Raw genomic sequence first — 16,956 nt, 5'->3', positions numbered from 1 at the left:
CGTGTTTAAGATCATCATTTTTTCTGAATCGCTCTGGGGAATGAAGCAGCAAAGGACTAAGCGTCAGAGGAATTCTGAGAGATTTACAAGGGCAACAGAAAAAAAATGGCCATTTCTCCTCCTGTTTCCATGGCGGAGCTCCCATGCCTTTAAACGAATATATCTAGAAAAGTGAAGGGTGGCTCAGAGGCTAAGACGCTGAGCTTTGTCGATCAGAAAGGTCAGCAGTTTGGCAGTTTGAATCCCTAGCGCTGCGTAACGGAGTGAGCTCCCGTTACTTGTCCCAGCTTCTGCCAATCTAGCAGTCCAAAAGCACATTAAAAAATGCAAGTAGAAAAATAGGAACCAACTTTGGTGGGAAGGCAACAGCATTCTGTGCGTCTTTAGTGTTTAGTCATGCTGGCCATATGACCACAGAGATGTCTTCAGACAGCGTTGGCTCTTTGGCTTTGAAACGGTGATGACCACTGCCCCCTAGAATCTAGAGAAGTATTGTAGGCCAGGAAAAGTTGGAAAGGCTTTCCCTACTGACTGTTTGTGAGACATTTTTATATCAATAGCAGGTAGAATTATTAACCGCTTTGCAGTGTTTTTACAGCCCTCTCTAAGTGGTTTACAGAGTCAGCATATTGCCCCCAACAATCCGGGTCCTCATTTTACCCACCTTGGAAGGATGGAAGGCTGAGTCAACCTTAATTCGATGAGCATCGAACTCCTGGCAGTGAGCTGAATTAGCCTGCAATGCCGCATTCTAACTACTGGACCACCACAGCTCTTATATCTAAGACAAGGATGAAGAAACTGAGGGCTAAAGTGATAGCAATAGCAATAGCAATAGCAGTTAGACTTATATACCGCTTCATAGGGCTTTCAGCCCTCTCTAAGCGGTTTACAGAGTCAGCATATTGCCCTCACAGTCTGGGTCCTCATTTCACCCACCTCGGAAGGATGGAAGGCTGAGTCAACCTTGAGCCGGTAAGATTTGAACCGCCGAACTGCAGATAACAGTCAGCTGAAGTAGCCTGCAGTACTGCACTCTACCCACTGCACCACCTCGGCTCTTGCTACCCAGACATACCCAGACATCATTTGGGTAGACAAAAGCTCCAAAAATTTGAAAACAGCTCAGCTCGGGTAAATTCAGCCCAGCCCAGCTATTCAGAATGCAGAATACAAAATAGTAGCGTTAGAAATGACCTTGGAGGTCTTCTAGTCCAATCTCCTGCTCAAGCAGGAGACCTTTTATCATTTCTTATAAGTGTCTCATCCAAGTCCCAAGCAAATCCATTCTTGCATAAGGGTTTTGTTGTTCTTCTGTATTGTACTGTTGAGATTCCACATGTTTCGCTAGATACTTCTACTATTTTCTTTTTAAAAAGAAAAAGATGGCAATCAATTTCTGGCCATTTTGAGACAAAAAAACCTCTATTGGTATATCTGGAAAAGGTTCAGAGAAATGTAAATTGTAAAGAAAACCCTTAAACTAAGCAGTTGTGGACTTGGTAGTATTTCAATGGAAGACCATTATATATAAAAGCAGAGGCCCAGCTTTGATAATAGCATTGTAGTGAACATCTTCTTGAGATTAGTTTAATGTACCCTACAGTAAGTGTTCACTTACTTTCCCTACCAGTTCCAAAATGTGTGCATGCACGCATGCACTCAGCCTTCCACGCATGTGCTTTGGCTTGAAAACATGCCTAAATAGGATGGCATAGAGCTGGGGCGAGTGGATGGGCCCACACACGATTTCCATTACTGTTTCAGGCGAACCGGTCTAAACCAGCTGAATACCATCTCTGCTACAGACACCTTTGGTGGAATTATTAGGGTAGCAGACTAAATAGAAAACTTTGGGGGAGGAGATCCTGGGAATGAAAAGGCAATGAAAAATCAGGACCACATTATTCCCAAGAAAATTCATTCATGAGATCAGCAAGAACATCTTGCAGGAATCTTTCTCTTATTTAGCCTAATGGCTGTACAGGTAGTCCTCGGCTTTTGACCATGATTGAACCCAGAGTTTCTGCTGCTAAGCAAGGCAGTTGTTAAGTGAGTTTCGCCCCATTTTACGATCTTTTGGGAACCATTGTTTAAACGAATCACTGGTGGTGTTAAGTGAATCTTGTGGTCATTAACTCAATCCGGCTTTTCTGATTGATTTATTCCTTATTGGAAGCCGGCGGAGAAGGTCACAAATAGTGATCACATGACCCCAGGACAGCGCAACTGTCACAAACACAAGCCAGTTGCCAAGTGCCCGAATTTTGATCATGTGACCGTGGGGAATGTTGCCATGGCCCCTGAGTGCGAAAATTGGTCTTAACTCACTTTTTTTTTCATTGCCATTGTAACTTCAAACTGTTGGAAGAAATGTCCATCCAGGTTCAGTTCCAAGTGGGGAAAAATACACTGGAAACAATGGAGGCTGTTTGGACAGATGGTTTTAATGGTGGGCAGGATCACGTGCCTTGAAGATGTTGCGTGAAGAAGAAGAAAAAGGGGGAAGAGATGCTGAGAGCGCCTGGGTTTTATGCCCTCTCTGGGCTTTTGATCTTGATCTTGTATTCTGATTGGTTGTCAGACCTCCCATGGGGTCATGCAGGGACAACTCTGTAGGCTGTCCGGAGTCCTAGGCTTGGTTGAGCCTTGCTGGGTGATGTAATCTTCCCAGGTGACATATGGTGAGATGGGTAGAGGGCTAATCCTATCATGTCCTGAGGGCCATGTCTTAATTCCATCACCCTGGAGCTGAAGGGGGTGCGGGGAGCTGCAGGAAGCTGCTTTGTCTTTAAAACATGTTTCTCCTTTTCTCATCCAGGGAAATATAATATTCTGTCTTTTTAACATTACCTAGCATATTTCATTTTTAAAGACCATCTGGTGACAAATGTCCATCATTTTATCACTTGTCTACTCCCGAACTAGAAATCTGAAGAGTTTTAAAATCTCCCACAATATTGAATACCGAGGTGAGCAATATTGTGGTGGCGGTTTAAGCATTCATCCTTATTAGCTTTGAAAAAATAAAACAAAACACTAGGTTCAAATGGGATGTAATTATATCACCAGTGATGACCGAACTGGAAAATTTGGCCACATTGGCCAAAGCATTAAATATTAGGTTGACTTTCTGCTAGAAGTAATTAAGAAATTAAGGGATCAGATAGAAAGCATGAGTTTTTGAATTCTAGCTTGCCTTAGACATGAAATCCAGCTGGGTGATTTTGAGCCAATCACCAGGAAACTGTGAGTTCTAATCCCACTTTAGGCATGAAAATTGGCTTAGCGACTTTGGGCTAGTCAGTCGCTCTCCGTCCAGAATAACAGGTTATCCGAGGCGGGGGAAAAAGCTTTAAATCTAGGAAAATTTGGCCCAATCAAATGCGTGGACTAAATTAAGACCATAACTCACAGTCTCTCCTGGTGATTGGCCCAAAATCACCCACCTGGATTTCATGCCTAAGGCAGGACTAGAACTCACATCCTCCTGGTTTCTAAGGCCAGAGCCTTAATAGCAGTTCCCACAAATTTGATCAAATTAGTTATTTTCTAGGGCAGAAAATGAAAAGAGTTTCGGTTTTCCGACAAACTAAGTTACCAAGTGATTAAAATTAACCAAGGGTTAGTTAGCATGCTATGTTTACGAAGCTGTTGGGTTGTTTACCGATCTGAAAAATATCCCACTGTGAATTTAGCAGGAGGGTTTTCTGAATATGTTTACCCCAGATTGCCGCTCTTGAGAGCTACATCTAGGTTAGGATTAAATCAGACCTAGGAATTTCTGGTTCCACAGTGTTTTTGTTGATGTATTTGTTCTGTTTGTATTCCTGTGAGAGCAACTGACCCATTTTATCTTCCAGCCTGTAGCATCTGCTTCCCTCCGTGCTACGCTCTACGGGGAAACTAGCTAGCAAAAAATAGCTAAATCGAGGCATATTTGATGCCGGGCTGGGATCGAAGAATCACAGGGTCTTGATTGCAAAGTCATGGTTGCCATCTTGACTTTTTCGACCTGTGGGCCTATCTGCTAAATCCCTCATCATTTATGATAAGGCTCTTGTAGCGTAGAGGAATGTGATGCAGTCGGTTAACAAGGAACGATTTACGCGGGTTTTATATATGGGATTCTTCCTTTGTTCTTGCTTGCTTGATACATTTTTTCGCCCTGGGCTTTCCTACCATTTAGTATCCAACTGCAACATTTGGTGTTGAAATGCAGACACCTAAAAAGGAATATGTCTGTTACTGATTTTCCTTTTCCTTTCCTTGCAGAATTACCTTCATAATGAGCAAAAGCAAAAGAAATCTTATACTGCCACCTCTTGGAAAACCTGTGCTTTCCGGGGAGTTAAATTCTACGTAGCTTTTGTAGGCATTGGAATATTTGTATTTTAATAAGAGCACAGTGCAGTGATTTAAAAGTGGGGAAGGGAGGGAGGGAGGGGGGCATGGAGGCAGGGAGAGAGGAAAGAAGGGGAAGGGAAGAAGAAGAGAAGAGGAGAAGGGAAGAGAAAAGAAGAGAAGATTCTTTATTGATCAAGTGTGATTGGGCACACAAGGAATTTGTCTCCATGCATAAGGAAAGGGAAGGGAAGTAAAAGAGAGGGGTGGGGAGGGGAGAGGAAAGGACATGCACACACACACACACACACAACTGGCTTGGGAGAATGTATAATATGGTTGCTTATATAATTGACACCTATAGATAGGATGTAAGAAAGAGAAAGAAGGAGGACCTTGTTGAATACTAACAAGGGAGTGAAGCCAAAGTACGAAGGCTTAACTCAGGTCTGTCATTACGGCAGGAAAATGATTGAATCTCTTTGGTTGAGCCATCTGACAGCTCCCTATAAAAAGCCAAGCTGTCAGACAGGCAAGGTGCTGGGTTGAACTGATCTACTCAATGAAGAGTTGTTAGTTGAAGAATCAGTGTCCTGCCTCTTATATCTGCCCCAGCGTAACAGGCCTCAGAATAGGAAACTCTAGTTGGCCTAATCCAGCCACATCCCCAAAGAGGCTTGGTATACAGGATGCTGTACTAAAGCTGATGGCCATTCTGCTCCAGTGAATACGAACCACTGAATGTCCAAGGCAAGAATGCGTATCATTGGCCTCTAGCCAATGGCAAGGAAAGGAACCCCTTCCCACTTAGCAACATGAATGTTGAGCTGAATTGTGGTTGCAAGTCGAAGGCTACCTGTATATACTGCATGTATAAATATTGATTTTCTGCACTGTCCTTCATTACTATCAAATTTTAAGCTGTTTCAGAAAGAGTCAGAAGGGAGGTATACAATCCTTCACTTCTAAATACACACACACACACACACACACACACACACACACACACACGAGATCTTTGTGGCAATTTTATGGAACTTATAGATGTTTGTTGTTTGTTTGTTTGTTTATTGGATTTATATGCCGCCCTTCTCCCAAAGGACTCAGGGCGACGTACAACATTAAAAAAAACATTACAAAAGTTAAAAAGAAAATTAGATAGAGTATCCAAAAACAAACCCAATTAATATTAACAATAACATTTAAAAAATTAGATTAAAATTAACAACAATCAATCATTTATTTTATTTTGTTCAGGCCAGGCCGGCTTGCTGGAAAAGCCAACTTTTTAGGGCGCGTCGGAAGGATCGGAGGTCGGGGATTATACGAAGCTCCGGGGGCAGCTCATTCCAGAGATGTTGGAAGAAATGTCCTTCTGGGTTCAGTTCCAAGTGGGGAAAAAGACAATGGATTCATGGAAGTTGCTTGGAAAGATGGTTTATTGATGAACAGGATCACATGGCTGGAGATGCTGAGCAAAAAACGGGAAGAGATGCTGAGTGTGCCTGGATTTTATGCCCTCTCTGGGCTTTTGAATTTGAGCTTGTATTCTGATTGGTTGTCAGACTCCCATGGGGCCATGCAAGGCTGTCCTGAGTCCCAGGCCTGGTTGAACCTCGCTGGGCGATGATGAAAGGGCTTTGGGCAATTCCTATTATGGCTCTGGCTGAAGGAGGCAGATCTTTGTTATGTAGAATAGACTGGCTCAGCCCTTAATGGCCCATTGACAAAGGAGGGGGGGATGACTTTCTGCCTCCGTTAGAGGGGAAATATTCTGCCCTTTTAATATTTCCTAAAATATTTCATTTTTCTAGGAGAGTGGTGGGTGTTAACTTCCTGGATAGATAATGCCATTCTACTATGGTAAACAATTTATCTTTCGTCTCCCTCCTGGTTTTAGTCCAGATAAGGATAATTGCCTGGAAATTCCCTTTACTAAATTGTCATTTTTCTCCCTTGGACAGACTTTATTGCATTTCTTGTTATGGAATCCACAAAAATAGCCTGGCAGCAAATCTTTGCGGTGTGAAATTCTCCTGTTTCTGCACTCAAACAACGACAAGCTCCACAAATTAGTTTGTTATTAGTATGTAAGGGAAATTCCCTCCTCCCCCTCCCAAAAAACAGGAGGTGGTGGGGGAGGAAGGAATATCATATTGATTGAATTTATGAAGCTGGCCTTGTTGCAATATCAGAGTTGCTCTTAGCAAACCCCATCGTACCGGAGAGGCATTAATTTAGAAAATGAAACGGAAAAGGACAGAGTTAGAACAATTATGCTGCATTTATAGGTATTCCTTGACTTATAAGCACAGGTGATATTCAGCCGGTGCAGACCTGAATCAGTTCCAGCTTCTTCTACCAGTGGTGGGTTCCGGATCCCTTTGCAACCAGTACAGTGCAATAGGGACGGGCATCTACCACATGCACATGCGCAGCACGTGCACAGCGCGCACATACATCCTTATCGCCCGTGACGCCCCAGCTGCTCAGCAGAGCATCACGCAGGTGCTGTATGCTCCGTGCGCGTAAGCCCCGATCGGCGCAAAGACAGGTAAAGAGGGTGGGCGGGCAGGCCCCCCCCAGAGCAGCGTACCGGAATGGTACCTATTGCTCCCAGCAGGCACCGATACATCAGGGGTGGGTTTCTCGCCCCGTTCCAACCGGTTCGGTTGGAACGAGGCCGGCGGCGTCCTCACGCACGCAGCGCGCGCATGCGTACTAGCATCTGCGCGATGCTCCAGCTGCTCCTGGAGGATTGCGTAGGCGCTGTATGCGTTCTGCGCATGCGTAGAAGCGCAGAATTCGTAAAAACCGGGTAAGGAGCGGGTGCGGGTGTGCGGGCGCGCGCGGGCGCGGGGGGGGGGGGGCTTCGCCGTTCCCGGAAGTTACTTACTTCCGGGTTCGGCGACCAACCGGATCGCAGGGACCGGTGCGAACCGGTCGAAACCCACCCCTGTGATACATCCATACTGGGGCATACCGGTCGTATCCCACCACTGTGGTTCACTCAGGGACGCGGTCCACACTCGCATGTGCTGTAGCTAAAAAGCGCTTCTGCGCATGTGCAGAACTAAAAACCTGATGGCATATAGCGCTGCCGATAGAACCAGTTCGGGGGCGTGGCTGGCTGAGTTACTACCTACTCGGCTGAACCGGGCCGAACCGGTAGGGACCCACCTCTCGTTCAGAGCAGTTTGGGCAAACCGACAGCAGCGATTGTGGGTGGGCCCGCTCACTGCCCCGGCGCTATGCCATCCTATTAAGCCACGTTTTTGAGCCTGGGCGCATACACAAAAGGAAGCAAAGTGCATATGCGGAATGCCAAATGGATGCACAGAAGATGCACATGGAGGGTGAACCAGTAGTAAAAATAAGTGAAACCCACCGCTGCTTACAACGATTCATTTCTAACTGTTCGAAGTTACAACGGCACTGAAAGAAGTTATTTATGGTCAGTTTTTCACGCTTAACAACCGTTGCAGGTCACGTGATCAAAATTCAGGCACTTGGCAAGTGGCAACTGTATTTATGACAGCTGTAGTGTCCCAAAAGCGGGGTGTCATGTGACCCCCCCCCCATCATTTGAGACGTTCTGACAAGCAAAGTCAATGAGGGAGAAGCCTGAGGTGGCGCAGTGGTTAGAGTGCAGTACTGCAGGCCACTTCAGCTGCAGTTCAGCGGTTCTAATCTCACCGGCTCAGGGTTGACTCAGCCTTCCATCCTTCCGAGGTGGGTAAAATGAGGACCCAGATTGTTGGGGGCAATATGCTGACTCTGTAAACCGCTTAGAGAGGGCTGAAAGCCCTATGAAGCGGTATATAAGTCTAACTGCTATTGCTATTGCTATTAACGACCCCATGATTCACTTCACAGCTGCCGTGATTTGTTTAACTACTGTGGCAAAACAGTCACAACATGGGATGCTGCACCTCCCTTATCAACTGCCCTGAGTGGCGATGGAAATTTTGGGCTCCATGATGGGTGTAAATCAAAGACTACCTGGCATCTGTTTCTCCAAATGACAGGTTACTTGCCAAATAATTGCCCATGAATTATGGAAACAATCAGACATAGGCCAAGACAACCAAACATGCTTGGGGGAAGGACGATGGTAGATAAGACAATGTCAGCCAGGCTGACTGGGGAATTCTGGGAGTTGAAGTCCACACCTCTTCAAGCTGTCAATATTGGTATAAACAGTGGCAGATAGTTCTGGCAAAAAAAAAAAAAGTCTAGTTTAACCTCAAAATCAGCCCTTGGGTGGCTATGGAAGGAGATTCTTTCCTGCTTTTGTAAATGTTAGCCATTTTATAATGCTTCCCAACAGTGGTGAAATTCTAAATTTTTTACTACCGGTTCTGTGGCCGTGGCTTGGTGGGCATGGCTGGGGAAGGATACTGCCAAATCTCCATTCCCAGCCTACTCTAAGGCCAGCTAGAAGTGGCATTTGCCAGTTCTTCAAACTACTCAAAATTTCCACTACTGGTTCTTCAGAACCTGTCAGAACCTACTGGATTTCACCCCTGCTTCCCAATCTTTTAATATTGAGGCATCTCTTCCTTTTTCCTCATCTCAATTCAGTTTTTTTTTAATTCTTCTCTAACTACTCGCTCTACATGGGGCAGCCCTTGAAGAGTATTCGGAGACTTCAAGTCGTCCAGAATGCAGCCGCGCGAGCAATTGTGGGTGCACCTCGGTACACCCACGTTACACCTATCCTCCGCGAGCTGCACTGGTTACCGATCAGTCTCCGGATACGCTTCAAAGTGCTAGTCGTAACTTATAAAGCCCTTCATGGTATTGGACCTGGGTACTTGAGAGACTGCCTGCTGCCAATTACCTCCCAAAGACCTGTTAGATCACACAGGGTCGGCCTCCTCCGGGTTCCGTCCACCAGCCAATGCCACCTGGCTACGACCCGGGGGAGGGCCTTCTCTGTGGCAGCTCCGGCCCTTTGGAACGAATTCCCCGCGGAGATACGGACCCTCACCTCTCTCCAGGCCTTCCAGAAAGCCGTCAAAACCTGGCTGTGCCGGCAGGCCTGGGGTTGATGAGTTCCCCTCCCCTCTCGACCTGTATGGCTGTATGATTCTTGTTTATTTTAATCATGTGTATTGTGTATTGTGTTCTATGTTCCCTTTCCCCCTTTTGAGTTGTTCGCTGCCCTGAGTCCCTCCCGGAGAAGGGCAGCATACAAATAAACTAAATCTGAAATCTGAAATCTACTCCTTCCCCTTATCTCCTTTCTTCTTGTTGTATTACTGTTTCTGCTGGGAGAAGGGAGATAAATACACGGATGAGTGATATGTTTGGGTGCCACCATTTTTTGTGCATGACAGAATAGTTAACATATGCAGATTGGCAGTCAATTAATGTTATAAATGGACTACCTTTCCCTTACAGCCTATTAATTTTAATCAGTCATTAAAATCACTGATTTGTCATTTGTATTATTGCCGTTCCTCATCCCTGCATCATTTAGGCTGGGGAAAACAGTGCCACACATCCAAAAGTAAGCTTAAGGCACTCATGTGTGAGTGCTGATCAATGTGCATATTTGTGTGTTTGTGTGAGCACATAATTTTTTACTGCAGAGGAGGAGTTGCCTTATATTTAGAATTGCCTGCAAGGTTTAAATTTGGTAAATAGAAAAAGAAAACAAAGGGAAAAGCAAAGGTTTTTTGTTGTTGTTGCTGTTGTTGTGTTGTTATGCTCCTGGAATGTCGCATCTGAGAGGGGAAATGATGGGCAGTAATTGGGAACACAGCACAGGAATGCCCTTGATGCATCATTAACTTGGGAAACTTATGAATGTCAATGAAAGGAAACATTCATATAATTCCACAGGACATCATCCCCAAGAGCTTCCACCTGTCTCCAACAGGGAAGGGACACAAGTCAGAAAGCATCCTGCATCCAAAAAAGCTCCACACCCATTTGGGTGACCCTGAGGACACAGATAAACCTCCAAGTGGCCTCAACAACTTTCGAAAAAGAATGCAAATGACCAGCTGTCTGCAAGGAATATAAATCCTTCCATTCCTCACTACCTCACTGTCAGAGCTGAAGCTTCTTGGATAAGAAGTGAATTTTTGTTAAAAAAACAACAACAAGAAAGTCCAGTTGTCTCCTGCAAAAGCACCTTTAGGACAAAAATAATTTCCTGTATCAAGAGAAAAACATCTTCACACCATGTAAGAAAAAAAGGATGGGCAAATCTGCATTTCCTGAAAGAGAAACTACTAACCAAAAGGAATTCATGGTATGAAAAATAATAATAATAAGAGCTGAGGTGGCGCAGTGGTTAAATGCAGCACTGCAGGCTACTTCAGCTGACTGCAGTTCTGCAGTTCGGCTGTTGAAATCTCACCGGCTCAGGGTTGACTCAGCCTTCCATCCTTCCGAGGTGGGTAAAATGAGGACCGGGATTGTTGTTGGGGGCAATATGCTGACTCTGTAAACCGCTAAGAGAGGGCTGAAAGCCCTATGAAGCGGTATATAAGTCTAACTGCTATTGCTATAACATAAAAAATACAATGTGTAAATATTCAGACATTAGGAGTGGCATGCATGAAATATATCTAACTATTGATGTAGCAGTTTGACAGCCAACAGCCAAATGTCAAAAATGAAAACAAATATTATGAGTGACGTTAGAGCACGTATTATAGCAAAGTTTTAAAAATGATTGAATCATTCTCCTAAGCCTAACAGTGATCATTTATTTATTACGTTTATCCTCTCTTAATTATTTATACAAATAACTGAAGGCGGCGACTATATCCAATACACCTTCCTCATCCTATTTTCCCCACAATAACATCCCCCCGCCATGAGAATGAAATATCTTGGGGAATATTAAGAGGCAGAATATTATATTCCCCCAAAGGAGAATGGAGAAACATGCTCTTCAAGGCAGAAAGCAGCCCCAGTCTTCCTGCTGTAGGAAACAGATTCCAGCAGATGCCTGAAATCTTTAGAGATGGATATTTTGTGCCCACGAAGAAAGACTGGGCCAATCTATTCACAAACAAAACACCTTCACCTCCAGGTGATGGGATTAAGAATTTGCACTCCCCCACCCAAATTCTAAGGATAGGACAGTGGCCTTTTACTACATAATAGGATTAACCCACCAATAGCCCTTTCATTGCACAATCCCCAGAACAGTTCAAAGTCACAGAAACCTATAAAGATCCATCCACTCATTCAACCATTTTGTCATCTGTCCCAGAACTGCATGCTTTGGGCTCTGCTCAACGATAAACAATAAACCCTTCTTTCCAATCAGCTTCCATTTTATTTCCAGCGCCTTTATCCCGGCTTGGAACGGAACCAGGTGGATTTTTGTTCCAACAATTAGAATTCACGATCTCCCGCTTTCTAGTCTGTTGCCACTAGACCAAACTGGAACATCACTGGCCAATCTGAGGAATGCAGATTCCAGAATATTCCAGAATTTTCAGCCCTGGCCGGAAAATTCCAAGAGGTGAGGTCATCCTTGTTCAAGGTACTTAACATCTGGCAGCTTAGGGTTCCCTGTGTGCCCTTAACTGTACAACCTACCATACACCAGATGTTTTTACTCTATGTCAGCATTTTCATAACAGATGTGCAAGGCACAACTTTGGCAGACCAAATGGTATGGAAAGAAGTCCCTAAAGATTTTTTTAAAAAAGTGGAAACTCAGACAGTAGTTCAACCAATTTAAAACAATTTTGGGGGTAGTTATCACTGTGTTTTTTTCCCCTCCCAGATGTTTGGGGAGAATGAGAAGCAAACATCAATGCAATAAGCCTGGATAACATTACCTCTGACACATGTAACAGTCTAATTTCACTGCTCCAATTATTTTATAAAATGTCAGCATCTTAATTCCAGCAAAAGGATTTACATTCCCTGTTCAGAGGTACAGACGGATAGTTTATCTACCACTCGGAATATTTGCCATCCCACCTTCTCTGGTTTTATTTACATATCCTAATTCCCTCTTCTTTTGAAATAAAAGTTTGTTTTGACTCTGGAAGTTATCCTTTGGAGAAATAATTGCTATGGGGTTTTTTTTTCCTCCCCCCCTCCATCCTTAATCTCTCTTTAGTTCTTGGCTTAATTTTTCTTTTTCTGTAGAAAAGAACAACAAAGAATATCTTGGCCTGAAATTAATCTCTATGTAGTGTCCCAGATTTTCATGAAGTGCAAAAAGAACAAAATACATGCCAATTTCAAGGTTCTTCTATTACCATATCAAACACAAACACACCCAAGATCTGATCCAATCCAATGATGGGAAAACCCGAAACCAAATTGTCATGCATTTCAGTGGAAATGGAAACAAGAGTTTTGACAGTTATCAAAACAAATTTTTGCACAATCTGGAAAACGGCACAGCTGGAGGCCACTAATGTTTCGCCTCCCCTTCTCAAAATTCCTCAAAAGGCCTTTTATTCATGAAACATTCAGAGGACTACAGTGTACGGTGATGATAAAAATAGGGCACACCACCAGCTTTGCAAAGTTTGAAGAGCTGACGCACCAATCAATTGCACCTATTTGCATTCTGCAGCGCTTTTTCTAATTTGCAAAGTTTTTGCAGGATTTCTCTTAGTACAGGCAGTCCTCAACTTAAAATGTATGTTGCTAAGCAGCAGTGGGATTCAAACATTTTTTTACCACTGGTTCTGTGGGCGTGGCTTTGTGGGCGTGGCAGGGAAAGGTTACTGCAAAATCCCCGTTCCCTCCCCAACCCACTAACCTGCTTTCCAGCTCCGTTCTCCTGTGCAGGGCAACAAAAGAAGATCAGCTGGAAAACTGGGAGGCAGCGGGGGATGGGACCAGCCTATTTGCAGGTTGTCCAAACTACTCAAAATTTCCACTAACGGTTCTTCAGAACCTGTCAAAACTGGCTGAATACCACCTCTGCAGCTAAGTGAGAAATTTGTTAAGTGAATTTTGCCTCTTTTTATGACTTTTCTTCCCACGTTTGTTAAACGAATCGCTGCAGCGGTTACATTAGTAAGTCGGTTGTTAAGCGAATCTGGCTTCCGCATTGACTTTGCTTGTCTGAAGGTCACAAAAGGGGATCATGTGACCCTGGGACACACCAGTCGCCATAAATGGGAGTCAGTTGCCAAGCGTCCGACTGTAAACGGATGCTGCAATGGTCATATGTGTGAAAAATGATCATATAAGTTACATTTTTCAGTGCTGTTGTAACTTTGAACGGTCATTAAGCAAATTATTATAAATTGAGGACTACCTGTATGTTGTGTGTGTGTGTGTGTGTGTGTGTGTCTGTGTGTGTGTCTGTGTGTGTATCCCTGAGCATCCATCTTATCTCAGCAATCTGGACAAAACCAGAGTGATTCACATATATTGCTGTTGTGGCCCGCCAGCCGCCAGTGGAGCTGGCAGCAGATTCGGACAGTGAGGAAGTTGGGGAGGAACATGGGTCAGTCCTGGAGGCTGGGGAAGGCTCAGAAGAGGGCTCTGCATCAGAGGCAGAGAAGGGGCCAAGGCCGTCTGGCAGTTCTCAGCTGCCTTCAGAGTCAGAAAGCAGTGAGGCAGAGGAACAGCTGGAGCCTGTTCCCAGTGTGCGCATGGGCAGAGCTGCCAGAAGAAAAGAACAGCTCAGAAATCAGGGTTCATTTGGGAGTAAAGCCACAGGTGGACGGTGAATGGCCCCTCCCATAGGAAATAAAAAGAGGAGCAAAAGAGGAGTGGGCTTTTGCAGGAAAGAATTTGTTTGTTTGTTCATTCGTTTGTTCATTTCAGGAGTGTGGAGATCTGTCCGTGAATCTCAGATACATTGTGCCAAGTCTTTCCTTGCACAGCTTTGCGCATGTTGGGAACAGGCTCCAGCTGTTCCTCTGCCTCACTGCTGTCTAGCTCCGTAGGCACCTGATCACTGCCAGATAGCCTTGGCCCCATCTCTGCCTCTGATGCAGACCCCTCTTCTGAGCCTTCCCCAGGCTCCAGGACTGGCCCATGTTCCTCCCCAACCTCCTCACTGTCCGACTCTGCTGCCAGCTCCACTGGCGGCTGGCGGGCCACAACACTTGCTACATATAAAGCTCTCTGGCTGTATTTGCCAACTGATGTTTCTGGCATCATCAAAAAACTCTAAAATCTCAGCTTTGTCCTGAGAAGCTGCTTAAATAAAGATTAAGATCCAAGCAAGGCACGGCAGGTAAATGAACAATTCTACATTGTCAAGAGAAGGGTCTCTTGAGTACGCAAAGAATGAGAATTACAGAACTTGCAAACAACCTCCTGTCTGAGTCCGCACACAGCATTAAATCTTGGCTTGTTATCCCATGAATTATTGAATAAATCACAGGTGGCTGAGTTCAGCTCTGGCAAACCATAAACCAGTGGTTTACAAACCCACGGGGACAATGTTTGCCCTGAAGAAACCTGAGGAAACCATTGTGACTTAATTCACAAACGAAGTCAACCGCTGTCATAACAAAGTTAATTCAATTTTAAAGGCTTTTAAATGGCTTCTAGCGTGACCTTTGTAATAGGCACCGCTATAAACGTCCAGAATTTCCCATTAGATCAGAATACACACTGAACTACCGTATGGATGAATCCCTTTTAAGGTGAATAAATTATTTCCCATATGGCCTTCTAGGAGCATTGTTGGGGAAAGAATTGGAAAGAATCCCAGAAGCCTTACTCTCTGGGCTATACCTTCCTTACTTTTCATTTTGTCCAATTAAACGGAATTGTATTCATTTACCAGCTTATATCCCAGCGTTGTCTGATTTATAGGGGAGAAATATCCGGAACAAATGTAATTTCTAATGTTGGATTTTCCCCCTTACCAGAGGGAGCCCCCTTGTGGAGTACTGTGAAGCCGTTACCATGGCAACTCCACTGTGCTGTACAGTAGAAGCCATTTTAAAGCACAACAGGCTGTATCTTAACAGAACACACACCCTGGGGGGTGTTAGGGTGTCTTACCACCACAGTATTTTTCTCCAGAGAGTAAGTCATCTGTGTACCAAGTTTGGTTGAAATTGCTTGAGGCGTTCCAGAGTTATGCTGGAACATACACACACACACACACACACACACACACACACACACACACACACACACACACACCCCACACCGAGCCATTTATACATATATAGAAGATAGATTTGTTCATTTATTTCCCAGCTTTATTGTTTTTACAAACAGCTCAACAGAATAACAGATTACAATTGGGAAGGACCTTGGAAGTCTTCTAGTCCAACTTCAGGAAAAGCTTATACCGTTTCAGACAAACAGTTCTCCAGTCTCTTCTTTAAAACCTCCAGCGTTGGAGCACCCACAACTTCTGGAGGCAAGTTGTTCCACTGATTGATTGTTCTAACTGTCAGAAAAGGTCTCCTTAGTTCTAGTCTCCTTGTTTTTTTTCTTTGAAAACATTTCGCTTCTCATCCAAGAAGCTTCTTCAGCTCTGACAAAATGGTGAGGAATGGACGGATTTATATTCCTTGCAGACAGCTGGTCATTTGCGTCCTTTTTAGAGGGTTGTTGAAGCACTTGGAGGTTTATCTGTGCCCTCGGGGTCACTGTCTGCAAGGAATACAAATCCTTCCATTCCCCACTATCCCGTCAGAGCTGAAGAAGCTTCTTGGATGAGAAGTGAAATGTCTTCAAAGAAAAAAACAAGGAAGACCAGTTGCCTCTTGAAAAAGCATCTTTGGGACCAAGCACAAGAGGTTATGTGAATACAGAGATTATGCTTTGTTAAATTGGATTTCCATATGAAGTCTGCCTCTGATTCTTCATTTGGTCTTGGTATTTGCTTCTAGATCAGTGTTTATTACCTGTGGCAAGTTTAAGATGTATGGATTTCAACTCCCAGAATTCCCTAGTCAGCCTGGCTGGGGAATTCTGGGAAATAAAGTCCACACATCTTCAAGTTGTCAAGATTGAGAAAGTAGGCCGTAAATATACACCTCCATACATTTAACATCACTTTTAACTAGAGGTCAGATAAAATTGGACTTCTCTGTAATTGAATCAAATCAGTGGTGGGATTCAAATTTTTTACTACCGGTTCTGTGGGCGTGGCTTAGTGGGTGTGGTATGGCTTGATGGGCATGGCTTGGTGGGCGTGTCAGGGGAAGGATACTGCAAAATCTCCATTCACTCCCCACTCCAGGGGAAGGATACTGCAAAATCCCAATTTCCTCCTGATCAGCTGGGACTCAGGTGGCAGAGAATATATGGGGGTGGGGCCAGTCAGAGGTGGTATTTACCGGTTCTCCAAACTACTCAAAACTTCTGCTCCTGGTTCTCCAGAACTGGTCAGAACCTGCTGAATACCACCTCTGAATCAAATGTAGCTTTTGTTTCTGACTGGCATCTGATTGGCATCTGTGGGCTGGGAACCTATATATAGCACGATCATCTTGGATTTTCTCACACAAACATACGGGCACACATCCCAAAGATGTTACTGTTGAAACTCAACATTCATCCTTCGGTTGCTGAGCTGTTGCATTGCATCTTAAGATACAGATGGCTCGGTTTGTTTCTGAGCAGCCAAATCAAAATCCAGGATTAAGAAGTTCCACCACAGTAATTTTCTTAGGTAGATTCAACCTAGAG

Source organism: Thamnophis sirtalis, unplaced genomic scaffold, assembly GCF_051295495.1.
Source record: "Thamnophis sirtalis isolate CommonGarterSnake01/CBP01778 unplaced genomic scaffold, rThaSir2_p1.2 scaffold_8, whole genome shotgun sequence".
NCBI classification, from domain to species: Eukaryota; Metazoa; Chordata; class Lepidosauria; order Squamata; family Natricidae; genus Thamnophis; species Thamnophis sirtalis.
This window is presented reverse-complemented; position numbering follows the sequence as displayed.